This window comes from Ochotona curzoniae, unplaced genomic scaffold, assembly GCF_017591425.1.
Source record: "Ochotona curzoniae isolate NIBS_2020 unplaced genomic scaffold, NIBS_Ocur_1.0 patch401, whole genome shotgun sequence".
Classification (NCBI taxonomy): Eukaryota; Metazoa; Chordata; class Mammalia; order Lagomorpha; family Ochotonidae; genus Ochotona; species Ochotona curzoniae.
In genome coordinates this window covers 1,097,808-1,111,786 of record NW_024466975.1, presented here as the reverse complement: position 1 = coordinate 1,111,786, position 13,979 = coordinate 1,097,808, and positions in this window count along the sequence as shown.

The following is a 13,979-nucleotide window of genomic DNA, read 5'->3' as shown; positions in this document are numbered from 1 at the left end:
GGCTTCGGGTGGACAGGCTGGGCAAGGCTGCAGTATCTATTGGCATGCTTATTGGCTGCATCTGGGGGCAGGCCAAACTGAGCTGGGCTCCAACACCCTCTGGTGCTTGTGAGAGCCAGGATAGGTGTGGGACAGGCCAGGCTAGGCTGCAGCATTCACCAGTTCACATGAGGGTTGGGAGTGAGCCAGGCTGTGCTAGGCTGTTTCACTTGCCAGCAAGAGCTGGGACTGAAGGTGGGCTAGGCTGAGCCAAGCTGTAGCACCTGATGACGAATGCTGAGAATGAAGGTGGGCCATCTCAAACAAGGCCACAGCACCTGCTAGCACATGTATGACTTGGGGCTGGAAGTGGGCCTGATAGGGGAACTTTAGGGATTACTGGGCTGCTACCAGCACCAGTGAGCATGAGAGCTGGGACAAGTGACAAGCTATTCCGGAGGGAGGTAGGTCTGGGGTAGGCTGCTGTATCCACAGGCATGCATGAGAGCTAGAATACTACAGGCCAGACGAACTAGGAAGTGCCAGCTGGGAAGTGCTGGGACTGGGTACAAGTCATGTCAGGTTGGACCACAGTACCCCCTGGCAGGTGCAAGATCCAGGGCTGGGGGAAAAGCATGGTAGGGCAACTGTGGGCCTGTCCCTGCTAGGCTGTACCTATTACTGGTGAGCACAAGAACCAGGGCTGGGGGCAGGCCATGCTGAACAAGGCTGAAGCACCTATCAGCATACATAAGGGCTGGGTCTGGGGGTGGTTCAAGCTGAGCTAAGTCACAGCATTCATGGGCATGCATGCGACCCAAGTGGGATGTGGGTTGGGTCAGATTAGCCACAGCAAACACTGATATGCACAAAAACCGGGCTGAGGGCAGACCTTGTGGGAGTTACTGGGATCTACCCAGCTGGATCACAGCACCCTCTGATAGGCATGAGAACCAACTCTGCGGTGGATGGCTGGGCTGGGCCACAGCATCCATGGACTCACGTCAGATGTTTGGCTGAGGCAGAACTGTTCAAGATGCATCCAGCGGTACGTGTGTTGGCAGGTGCCAACAGACAACCTGACCCTGCACTGGTTGGTGTGTGTAGGAGTCAAGGCTGAGGTCACCCCATTTCTTGGGGGACTCCCTGACTGGACTGCTGGACTCAGACACTGGCCACAGGGAAAATCACAAGATGTGTGGTCCAACTTTGGAGTGCATGTATCAGGACTGGGCCTCCTCAGTTGCTGATGCCTGGGCAATGAACAGCATGCCCAGATGCACATGCTGGACATGATGGCCAGCTCATTTAGGCCAGCAGGGTACTTTAACTGCCTTGTTGGAGAATAGAAAACAGAACAAGTTGGATAATTCTCCTGGCCAACCTTTGTAGCATGTTCCTAGGTATGCAGATGCACTAAGGTGGATTTTGTCAACCAATACACCTTGGAAAGATTTTCTCAACTCTGGAGCAATAAAACCAACAGCATTTCAGGCCTATTGAAACCACTCAAGTCACTCTCTCAGAACACTCTTCCCCACATCAGAGTCTCCAGGGTGTCCTCAAAGGACTTTCCCCCATTTTTGGGTGCTGATGTAGTTTGACAGTAAGGAGTAGCCCCCTTTCTCTTCCCCTGCAGACATAGGAGGAAAAAAAAATAGACTATAACATGTGTCTCACCTACTTTCCTCTAAATTTGATCTTCCCACCTAATCAGAGGACTCATGGCCATGCATCCCTCTCAGCCATGTAAACAATATTAAAAATAAAAGAAACAAGAAAAGAAGGACAATGGAAAAGGAGAGGAAAGGACTCAATTAAAATTCAGAACATCTAGATGTAACTGATCAAGAATATTTGATGCTGTTTCTTAGCAAATTCACGTCCTGGTCTTTCTCTACTGAATAACACTGTCTCCTTATTATTGATAAATTGGAAATGTCTGCTGGATTATACAGAGGACAACAGATGGGCCAGAGAACTGAACTAGGAATGTTTCCCAGTGTCTGACTGCTGCATATCTGACCCCATGTTAGTGTTCTCATTCGGAGGAAAGGGATCCTGACTTAGTGACTCACCCCAGAAAAACATCTTCCAAGATAGGTATTTCCTTTGAAATGCCCAGACACTGTTGGAGGAATGAAAGCCCACTTAGGGGCCTGGCAAGGTAGTTTGGTGGCTAAAGTCCTCATCTTGTATGTGCCAGGCACATGGGCATGCGCACACAGAGACACTCACATCAAGAGAAATGTACAGATGATTAAAAGTGAGATTTAGGGAAAAAACTGGAGACACTATTTCCACGGAGTCTTACTCAATGTTACCGAACAAGAAGGAATTTCAGGGGGGCAGTGTGATTGCTCAACTGGCCCTCCACCTGCAATGGCTGGTTCATGTCCTAGTTGCTCCACTTCCCATTTAGCTCCCTGCTTGTTGGCCTAGTTAAGCAGAGAAGAATGGCCCAAGTCCTTGGGACCCTGAACCCACGTGTGAAACCCAGAAGAAGCTCCTAGCTTAAGATCAGCTCAGCTCTGGCTATTGAGGCCATTTGGGAAAGAGATCAAAGATCAAAGATCTTTCTCTCTCCTTCTCTCTGTAAATCTGCCTTCCCAATTAAAAAAAAAAAAAAGAAAACTTTTAAAAATGAATGACAACACAAAAGTGATAGAAGTTTTAAATCGTGTCATGGAAGGGTGGGGATAGGGGGCATCTCCCTCAACCCAGGTCAGAGGCCACTCAGGCGGGGCCCCCAGCCTCAGGGCCACCTGCAGGTGTACTCTGGGTACTTGGGGTTGTGGATTTTGCAGGGAGATTGGGGGATCGCACAGGTGAGGGTGAGCGATGACCTGTGGATTCATGCCCAGAAGAGGAATTACTGCTGAGGGACATCCTTGGAAAAGGCCACCGCATGTGTAGGTGAGGAATGACTTCAGAAAGACTCCCAACGACAAGTCCACTGTACTTGCAGGTAAGCAAGAGGACTGAGACCTGGTGGTTGAAGGGGAGAGACCAGAAGACCTTTATGGGTCAGACCAACACACCAGCCCACATGGGAGTTTTGAGATGGGCTTGTTAGCACGGAACAATGCTGACCACCACATACCAGCTCACACAAAAGCTAGGGCTGGGGGTCTGCCTGGCAGGACTACACCCCAGTACCTGACAGTGAGTGTCGGAACAGTGGACTGGTCACATTAGGCTGGGCATGATACCAATCAACACACAAGAGAACCAAGTCCGGGGGTAGATTCTGTGGGGGATATGTGGGCCCAACCCTATGGAATTACAAGTCCTGCTGGATAGCTTAAGAGTTGCAATGGTGATGGCTGAGGTAGGCATGATCATGAAACTCACCAACACTCTCCAGTCCTGGGGCTGGGAACAAGCAAGCAGGGCCAGGCTGCAGCACCTGCCTAAGCACCCTAAAACAGGGTATGAGGTGGGCCAAGCTACGACATCCACCAGCTCACTCAAAAACTGGGATGGATGGGGCAGACCATAATGAATAAGGGCCTGACACCCACTGGCATGCATGGGATCTGGGTCTGGGAGTGGTCTGAGCAGGGGAACTTGGAAAACTCCCCTGGTGGGTCATGGCTCCTGCTGGTGAGCAAGTGGTCCAGGCCTGGGTGTTGGGTAGGCTGGGCAGGGTAGCTCCATCTGTCAGCAAGTGTGTGAGTTGGTTTTGGAAGGAGGCAGACTGGGCAGGGCTGAATAAGCCATACCCCACTGGCAAGTGCAGAAACCAGGATGGAGTGCAGGTCATGCCAGGCTGGGCTGTCATGCCTACCAGTTTGCATGAGCCAGAGATGAGGGCAGGCTGAGCAGGGTTGCAAGCACCTGCCAGCAAGAGTTGGGGCTGAGAGCAAGCTGGGCCAGGACAGGCTGCAGCATCTCAAGGCAAACACCAAGACAGGTGAGTGGCTATGCCAAGCTGTGTCAGAGCAACCACTGGCAGGCACAAGATTTGTGGCTGGGAATAGGCCTGGTTGGGGAGCTAACGGGGATACCCTGACTGTGTTGTGGTTCCCATTAGTGAGCGTGGGGGCTGCAGTCTGGTCTAAACATTTCCACAGTGTCCCTTGACACAGGTGTGGACTGGGTCTGGGGTATGCAGGACTGGACTAGGTTCCAGCACCCACTGGTGCTCGTGAGAAACAGGATGGATGCAGGATGGGCTGCACCAGGTCTCTGCCCCTGTGGAGCCATGCATGAGCTGTGTCTGGGTGTGGACTAGGTTTGGCTGGGCTGTAGCACCCAACAGTAAGAACCAGAGTGAGGGCCAGTCAGGAAAGGCCTCTGATCCTTTTAGGGCAGGAGGTGGACTGAGTAGGGTTGGCCTATGGACCCCCGCAGTGTGCCCGAGATCTGGTATTGGGAGAGGTTCTGATGGAGGAGCTTGGCAACTCTGTTGAGACACAGTCTCTACAGGTGAGCACAAGCACCAAGAAAGGGAGCAGCCAGATCAGGTTATGACATCCATGGACTTACCTTTGGCTCAGGTCTGGGATGAGCCAGACTGGGCCAGTTCATATCACCCACTGGTAAATCCAAGAGCCAGAATGGTGTGTGGGTCATGTCAGATCAGGCTGCAATACCAGCCAGTTCACATGAGGGCCAGGACTGGGGGCTGGCTGGGCTGACTAGGCTGTAGTCTCCACCAGCATGAGCTGGAACTGGGGGTGGGCCAGGTTGGGCCAGGCTACAGCACCCACTGGCAAATGCCGAGGTAAGATGGGCCATACCAGTCTGGGTCATAGCAGCCAACCAGCACACATAAGACCCAGAGGAGAGTGGGCAAACCCTGTAGGGGAGCTACAGGGGGCTCCCCTGCTGGATCACTATTCCCACCAGTGAGTGTAAGAGCTGGGATTGGGGGCAGGCAAGGCTACAACATCTGTTGGCCTGCATGTAAGCTGGATTGGGGGAAAGCCAGGCTGGGTAGACTGTACCTACTGGTACATGCATAAGCCAGAGTGGGTGTGGGTTGGTTGGGCTTTGCCGCAGCATCAGCTAGCAGATGGTGCCTTGGGGGACAAACTCTGTCAAGCTAAACTGCAGAACCACCTGGAGAATGCAAGATCCATGAGTGGGAGTGAGCCCATGAGGGAAATAGTGGACACCTCTCTGATGGGCTGCAACTACCACTGGTGAGCATGGAAACCAGGACTAGGGGTAGGCATGGCCTGATGGAGAGTGGCACCTGCTGGCACCAGTGTGGACTGAAAAGTGAGGCTGGTTGGGTGATCTAGGCTTCAATGCCCATTGACATGTACAAGAGCAGAATGAGATGTGGGACAGACTGGACCAGTCTGCCATACATGCTGGCAAACACAGAAACCAGGGCAGGGAGCAGGCCTGGTAGGAGTTATTGCAGGTCTCTCCAACTAGGCTACAACTCCCACTGGTTTGTGTGGGCAGGATTGGGCTGGACTGCAACACCCATTAGTTTGCATAGAAGACAGAGCTGGAAACGGAACTGACCCAGCAATTGCAACTACCAGTGCATACACAGGCAGATTTGGGCGACAGAATGGGCTGGACCCTATATTGACATGCACACTCAGATGAGTTGTCTTTGGGAATCCGCCCAGCTGAACCACCAGTCTCAGAACTCCAACAATGGAGTGAACTGCAGCTTCTACAGTCTGACTGTAGAATGCATGTGTCAGAGCTGGGCCTCCTCAGTGGCTTAGGCGGAGTAGTACAACAGCACATACAGATGCACATGGAGGATATAGCAGTACCCAGGAGCCTGCAGAGGACACCTGGTACCATAGAGAGGATGGAGGACAGAACAAATCAATCAACAACCCCAGCCAAGATTTGGCAGTGAATAGTTGGGCAAATGGAGACTAAGGTGAACTGTGTCAGCCAGTGGATTCTGGAGAGATTTCAACATGACAGGAGTGGCAAAATCAAAACCACTTGAGCAGGACCCTCAGAGCATGCCCCACATCAGTAACCCAGGGTTGGTTGGGAGACTGGGTGTGGCTTTTCTCCTTATCTCTTCCCTCCTCCCAGATACAGGAAGAAAAAAAGAGAATGTCAAAACAATGGTCTAGCCCTTAACCCTTTGTACCATAATCAAATGTCTAAAAATTATCAAAACTAAAATAAAAAGATTTTTAAAGTTGTATCAGTACTGCTGCAAATAGTTTTGTAAAACTGATACCTTTGTCAGATCAATAGTTTTCATAATCTGTGATAATTTTAAAATTTATTGTATATGAGTGCAAAGGTCATTTTACCATTCAATTGTTTACAGCTATTGTCTATTTCTGCCAAAGGTGTTTCTGCTTTTGACTTCTTAAACTTCCTATTCAGTGAAAATATTAAGCATTTTTACTGTGATATAAATTTAAAGTATGTTGTCTCAAAGACTATAAAAAGAAAAAAGAAAAGAAGGAAGCAGAGTGGGAGAAGGGAAGGAAAGAGGAAATGTTCTTAGAATTGTATCTGTAAACCACACTAAATCTATTAAAAATTAATAAAAATTAAAATAAAATACAAAAAAAGAAAAGAATGCACAAAGGGGACCAGTGCTGACATGTGGAGGGCAAAATTTGCCGCCTGTGACACCAGCATCCCATATGGGTGATGGTTCACATCCTGTTTGCTCTACTTCTACCCAGCTTCCAGCTAAATGGCCTGAGAAAGCAGTCAAAGATGGCCTAGGTAAGGCCTGAGCCCCTGAACCCATGTGGGAGATCTGGGAGAAGCCCCAGGCTCCTGGTTTCAGACTGGCCCAGCTCAGGCCATTGAAGCCATCTGTGAGTCAATCAGTGGATGAAAAATCTGTCTCTCTGTGTCTCTCCCTCACTGTTTGTTAACCCTGTCTTTCAATTAAGTTAATTAATCTTTGAAAAAGGATGCAAATAGAAAAAAAAATGGACTAGTATGATTTTGGAGAACAAAATTAAAGGACAGGGTCAAAGTGATCTTAAAATAAATCACTATAATATCTATAGTGATATAATAGCTATAAATATCTATAATATCTATAAATCACTACTCAGATAAGGGAACATCTAGAAAGTAGCAATGCCTAGAACAGAAAGGATAAAATGCTAACGCAAAGCAAATCCCCATCACTTTACCAGTTGAGGGGTCACAGCCCGTGAAGTAGAGAGCTGATCTAAGGCAAGGCCTGGCTCCACTCGGCTTCACATTCCACCCTGGGGGAGCTGACAGGAAGTTGATTATGTGATCACATGCTGATGTCACTGAAAACAGACATTTAAAATGGACTAAACCTGAACCAAAAAATAACATGTTAGATACACTCGTTCATGGGAGAGTGCTAAGAGAATAAGACTGAATTTTTTTTTCTTTCACTCTTAAATCAGTCTCAAATGTCATAACTTTAAAATCATTTGGAAGTTAAATCACTCACAGCTGTTGACAATGTTATGCATGTGTGCGTTCAAAGCAAGGAAAACTTTTCCCCACAAATTTCACAAAAGCAGGATTGCCGCTACCATCTTGCCATCACTCACAAGGAACAAAGAATGAACTTTGTACTTTATTGAATACATTTTAATCCTTCAATGTCAACAAAAACAAGTGAATTTTAAATATCTGATTTTGAGGCACCAGTGGTTAAGGTTGAGGTGGTTTCTCTAGAAGGTTCTCCAAGAGATGCCACTTCTGCACAAAGATGATGAATGCCATCCTCATTCTGGCTCCGTTCCAACGTTTTCTTGATTTATCACATAGCTATAGAACAGAAATTAAAATGAATAATACTACCCAGAAGCGAGTTTGTCAAAATTTTACTCCAAGGAAAATAAATTTCTTACTCCCTCTATTACTAGCTGGGCTACGTTAAAAGCCATATTATCACCAAAAGAAAATTTTTGTCTTTTATTTTTATGAGAAAAATATTTGTATTTAGGCTTACACAGTATTATAAACCTTTTCAGTTAACCCCTCCCCCCCCCAAAAAAAGAGAAAAAAATCTTCATTAAAAAAAGTACAAAGGGTTGGCATTGTGGCACAGCAGATAAACCGCCAACTGAAACACTAGTGATCCCGCATGAGCGCCAGTTTGTGTCCTGGCTGTTCCACTTTCTGTCCAATGGCCTAGGAAGGCAGTAGGGAAAGCACAGATGTTTAGGTCTTTGCAACACACTGGACACCAGTGAAAAACTGCTCACTCCTGGCTTTGGTCTGGCTCCGCCCGGTCATTGTAGCTATCTGTGAACCAGCAACAAAAGGTGTCTCTCTCATTCTCTTCTCTCTCCCTCTCTATCTGTATCTCCTTCAAATAAAGTAAATAAACCATTTAAACCACTACTTTGGATCTGGTTTTCTTTAATGAGAGCCTAACTGTCTAGAGAACCAGTATGTTCTAAAAATTTAACTCCAATTACATATACCTAAGAATACTCTGAAATTCACAGGTTTCATGAAAATTCTTGCAAAAAAGGCCTCCAAATTAATAATTTATAGTACATATCATTGAATCAACTAAACCAAAGATGGATAGCCAAAGGAATTTAAAAAAAAGATATAAACATAGCACCAATGCTACTTGCAACTTTCTTTGAAATTAACATTCACTTATCAATGCCCAGTACTCACAAGAACTGGAATTCCTTAAGTCTAGAAAAACTTTCAAGCTTACTAATTCTCTTTTGAATAATATAAATTATAACGATGTGCTGGAAACTCTGACATATATGGTTTAACATTCATGCATTATTTATTCATACCAACAAGCGCTTGAAGAAACTGCACTAAGTTTGTCTCCAGCTACTTTCTGATTTATCCTCAGTTCACCACATGAGAATGCCTGTCCTGTCAATTTCTTGATCATAGACATAAGACACCAACATTTTCCTACATCATCTGTAATTCAAATAAAAGAAAAAGATATTCTCCATCTCTAAAGAGACATAGCATTATCATTATGTTGAGTGGGTTTTGAGTGAGTGTTTTTAAAACTGTGTATAAGAATCCTGGCCCAGGAGCACCTAAAGCCCCCTCGTGGGTAAGTACCCGTGGGGGATGGCTGGGAGCTGGGGGTAAAATCCTGGCTCTCCCCTGTCCCCGCCAGCCAAAAGCTGGCAGCAGGACAGGCTGGGCGGGTCGAGTCTCAGGACAAGGGGCGGGTTTAAACCCCCATTGAGGTGGCACTTGGTGGGGGCGCCTCTGCCGGACGGAACCCTGCCGGGGTCTCAGCCACAACCCCCGTCGCAAGACGGGGGCAGAGGCCCAGGCCTTGGGCAGCCAGTGCACCAAGTGGTGCCAGGCTCTGCCTGCTGTCCGCCCAGCGGCAAGCTCTGGGGTTTTTATGATATGAAAAAGCTGCTAAGGGACACCCATAAGTAAGACCAGCGTTAGTGTAGGTGAGACACTAATTTCTGGTGATTCCCAGGAACAGGGACATGAAACCTTAATGTATGTGTGGGACTGAGAGCTGAATGTTTGGAGTAAGCAAACCTTAGTCCACAAACATGATTGGAACACAGGGTGCAGCACAGGACATTCCCAGCTTGGTTTTGGCTCCAACTGGTCCACATTAAGCACAGAGTTGAGCCACGGTGTCTAAGGCAGGGGTCATGACAGGTGGATGGGGCTGTGGCAGGGTCTGGATACAGTCGTCGTCTCCCTTGGCACAAATGTGGATTGGGAAAAGACGTACCGGGCCCGGCCAGACCGTAACACCTTCTGGTGCTTTGGAGTACCAGGGTGGATGTGGGATGGACTAGGCTAGGTCCCAACCTCAACTGAGCCATATACGAGCTATATGGGGGCATGGACGACCGTGGCTGGGCTGAAACACTCTACAGCAAGAACCAGAATGGGATGATGGCCAGTTAGGAAAGGCCACTGTTCCTGCTAGGACAAGAGGCGAACTGGCACATGGACCCACTGGTATGCACGAAACCTGGCACATGGAGGGGTTCTGATGGAGGAGCTCGGGCAACTCCTCTGGCAGGACACAGACCCCGCAGGTCAGCGCAAGAAACATGGAAGGTAACAGCCAAGAGGTCATGGAAAGTGTCCCACTGGCATGCATTTGGCATGGGTCGGGGGCAGACCAGGCTGAATCTGTTCATGTCATCCACTGGTAAATCTGATCGCCAGAACAGAGTGTGGGTCGAACCAGGTCCAGTCGTGACAAAAGCAACACACAAGTTGGAATGCCAAGGTGAGGTAGCCTGAGCCAGATGCAGCCGCAGCACCCAACCAGCACACGTGAGAACCAGGAAAGGAGGAGGCAGAGCTGACAGGGGAATAAGGGGAGGTTCCCTAGCTGAACAGCAACTTACACTGAGGAGCGTGAGCTGGGTAGGGGGTAGACCAGACCAGGCAGGGACACAGCACCTGTGCACCTCATGTGGACCAGATTGGGTGAAAACCAGGCTGGGCTGACTATTCCCACTGGTGCAAGCTACAATCAGAGTTGGTGAGGGTTGTTGGGGCTTAGTTGTAGCACCAGCTGGCGGAAGCTGGTACAAAGGGTTAGACACGTTGAGTTGAACCACAGGGCCAACTGGAGAGGGCACAACTGGAATGGGAGCGACCTGGGAGGGAAATAGTGGGCTCCTCCCTCGTGGGTCATCACCTTCCACGGGAGGGCATGGGAACTAGGACAGGGGCTGGGGTGGCTAGACAGACACCCAACAATATCCGTTAGGGACGGTAGGAGGAGATGGTTGGATGGAAGTAGGTTGCAACACCTGTTGGCAAGTATATGATCAGAAGGGTATTTGGGACAGACTGGACTAGTATGCCATACATACTGGCAAGCCAGGGTAGGGGGTGGGCCTGGTTGGGGTTACTGTGGGCCGCCCTGACTGGGCTGCAACTCCTACTGGTACGTGCGAGGGACAAGTGCGTCCAGGGCGGAACCAGGCGGGACTGCAAGAGGACACGGGTGGAGACAGAACCGACCCAGCAACTGCAACCACCAGCTGATCGGGGCAATGGACTGTGCCGGGCCCTATGCTACTAGAACATGCAGGAATCTGGACTGGGAATACCTCAAAATTTCTTTGAGGATCTCCCCAGTCGAGACACCGGACTCAGAGTCCTAACCAAGAAAAGACAGAACAAGTCAAGCAACAACCTCAGCTATCTGTTGGCAGCAAAATACTGGGCAAATGGAGACTCTAGAAGGGACTGTGTCAATCAATGGACTCTTCAACGACCACATCGTGCTTGGAGTGGCGAGACTGGCAGCGACCCATGAATGGTGAACTATTGGAACCACTTGATCGAGTATCTCAGAGCATGCCCCACATCTGGGACTTAGGGTGGGTGGGAAACTGGGTGGGGCTTCTCCCTCTATATCCCCCTTTAGGCCTTGAACCTTTTTTACCCCAATTAAATTTGTAAGGATTGTCAAAATTTAAAAAATAAAATTAAAAAAAAAAAACTGTGTATAAGAATCTTTCACAAGGTGTTACTTTTAATTTTGAAATGCATAAATAAACAAAATTATGATCTACATTTGAAGCTATATATAGTAATGATTTTAAAATGTGTAATATAAGGATTAAGAATTCAAAAATTATAATGTTAAGAGAAATGTGGGGCAGGTGCCTTGGGTCAAGCAGCTAATCTCCCAACTTGAAGAGCCAGCATCTCATAGGGGCACCATTCATGTTCTAATCCCAGTCAGCCCCACTTCCCATCCAGCTCCCTGCCTGTGGCCTGGGAAAGCAGTTGAGGACGGCCCAAAGCCTTGGGATGCTGCATGAGAGACCTAGAAGAAACTCCTGGCTTTGGATTGGATCAGCTCAGCTCTGTTATGGCTATTTGAGGACTGAATCAATGAATGGAAGATCTTTCTCTCTCTCTCCTTCTCTCTGTAAATCTGCCTCTCAAATAAAAATAAACCTTTTTTTTTTTTAAAGATTTATTTTTATTATTTTTTCATTGGAAAGGCGTATATACAGAGAGGAGAGACAGAGAGGAAGATCTTCCGTCCGATGATTCACTCCCCAAGTGAGCGCAACGGGCCGATACTATGCCGATCCGAAGCCAGGAGCCTCTTCCGGGTCTCCCACACGGGTGCAGGGTCCCAAAGCTTTGGGCTGTCCTCGACTGCTTTCCCAGGCCACAGGCAGGGAGCTGGAAGGGAAGCGGGGCTGCTGGGATTAGAACCGGCGCCCATATGGGATCCCGGGCGTGCAAAGCGAGGACCTTTTAACCACTTGCGCCACCGTGCCGGGTCCAAAATAAACCTTTTTTAAAAAAGAGAAACTTAGTGTTGCACAATGAGGTATTACAGTAGATTGGTTTAACTCAACACCCTTTATTATGTATTCCTGTATCAAAGAGGTGGGAAAGTCAAACTCTATAAAGTATTTCCCTCCCTTGTAGCTGGGGATTCTGACGGAACTGGTCTAATCAATCAGGCATACTCACTTGAGACTTCACTCAGAGCCGAGATGCATCAGGAAAGAGACAGGACATGAGGTATCCATCTTGAGTTGCACAAGCGTGGCAGAGGCGCTGCAGTTCTGGAGCTGGCAACTGTTCATGTCTTCCTCTGGCAGGCAGCTTCTTGGTCGATTCAGAGACAGCACTTCCTCAGGCAGTTCACTCTTACAATGCAGCTCCTAGAAGCTCAGCCTGTGTCTATTTTTCCCCATCCTACCTAGATTCCTTAACCAACCTCTTTCTGTTTAAGGAAACATAAGGATCTTCTTTAAGAAGATCCTGTTACCTCCAACCAAGAATCTTGACTTGTACAAAATTAGATAACTAGAAGAAAGGTACAGGAAGTGCTAAAGGACTTAAAATGGTGTGGTTCACTTAACTGAGGTAACTGGTGTTTGGGCAATGAGACTGAGGACAAGGTATCAGAGAAAATGGTGAGAATACGCTAGCTGCTTCTTGTCACTTTCAGCAAAGTCTTACAAGAGAAATGCAACTCAAGCCAATGTTAATTCTACAAAGATGGAAGGCAATATAACTTTGCCAAAGGATTTGCTCTCTGCTGACAACAAAAACTGACAAAAATCCCAAATCATGAGCCTTGGATAATTTAAAATCAAGGCTCTGCTACTCCAACCTGAAACAGTCTTAAGGCTCTGAGGAAGCTGTTAAATCCTTGTCACATTTTCTCAAGAACCTTCGCTTAACAATTTTTGGTCAAGTAACAGAAGCCATCCTGGAGCAAAGACCAGTCCAGACCATCCCCATCCAAGCCAAGTCTAGAGTCTGAAAGCTCTCAGGTAGGTACTGTGTGTGTCCATTCAGGACACAGAGGCCAGCAGGGGATTGACAGGGTTCTTGGTTTAAAATGATGTGATTTAAACTACATTAAAAAAATGTCTTTGGGGACTAGCACTGTGGCATATAGCACATTAAGCTACCACCTGCAGTGCCAGCACCCATCATGGAGTATTCCATTTTTGATCCAGCCTTCTACTAATGTGCCTGGGAAAGCAGTGCAAGATAACCCATGTGCTTGGGTCATATTACAGACCTAGGGGAAACCCAGAGATCCCAGCTTTGGCCTGGACCACCCCACTGGAGCCACTTCAGGAGCAAGCCAGTGGATAGAAAATCTCTCTTCTCTCTCTCTGCCTCTGCCTTTGCCTCTCCCTCTCTATAACTTCACCTTTCAAATAAATACATCTTTTTAAAAATTAAAAATTTTAAAAACTGTGATTATTTACAAAAATGATTGAAGAAGACAGTTTGGAAGCTTACTAAATTTTAAGAATTCACTTGGCCAAGAAACAAAACAATAATACAGATCCAGAAGTGGCTTGTAACAGCCTGTAGCTGCTAACAGGACCACAATAACAGGAAGTGAACTTCTAACACTGTCCAGCCTATAAGAAGGGCCTATATTTAACACATGAGTCAGATGACAAAAAAAGATGTTTACTATGTGGAGAAAATTTCAGAAGAATGAATCAGGGACAGAAAATATCATACCAAAGGATGATTAGTAGCAAGCAGTACATTTTGATTTTGATGAAACAGTAATCACTATTTTTGAATTTTCCCCAAAATTCAACTTGAATTCA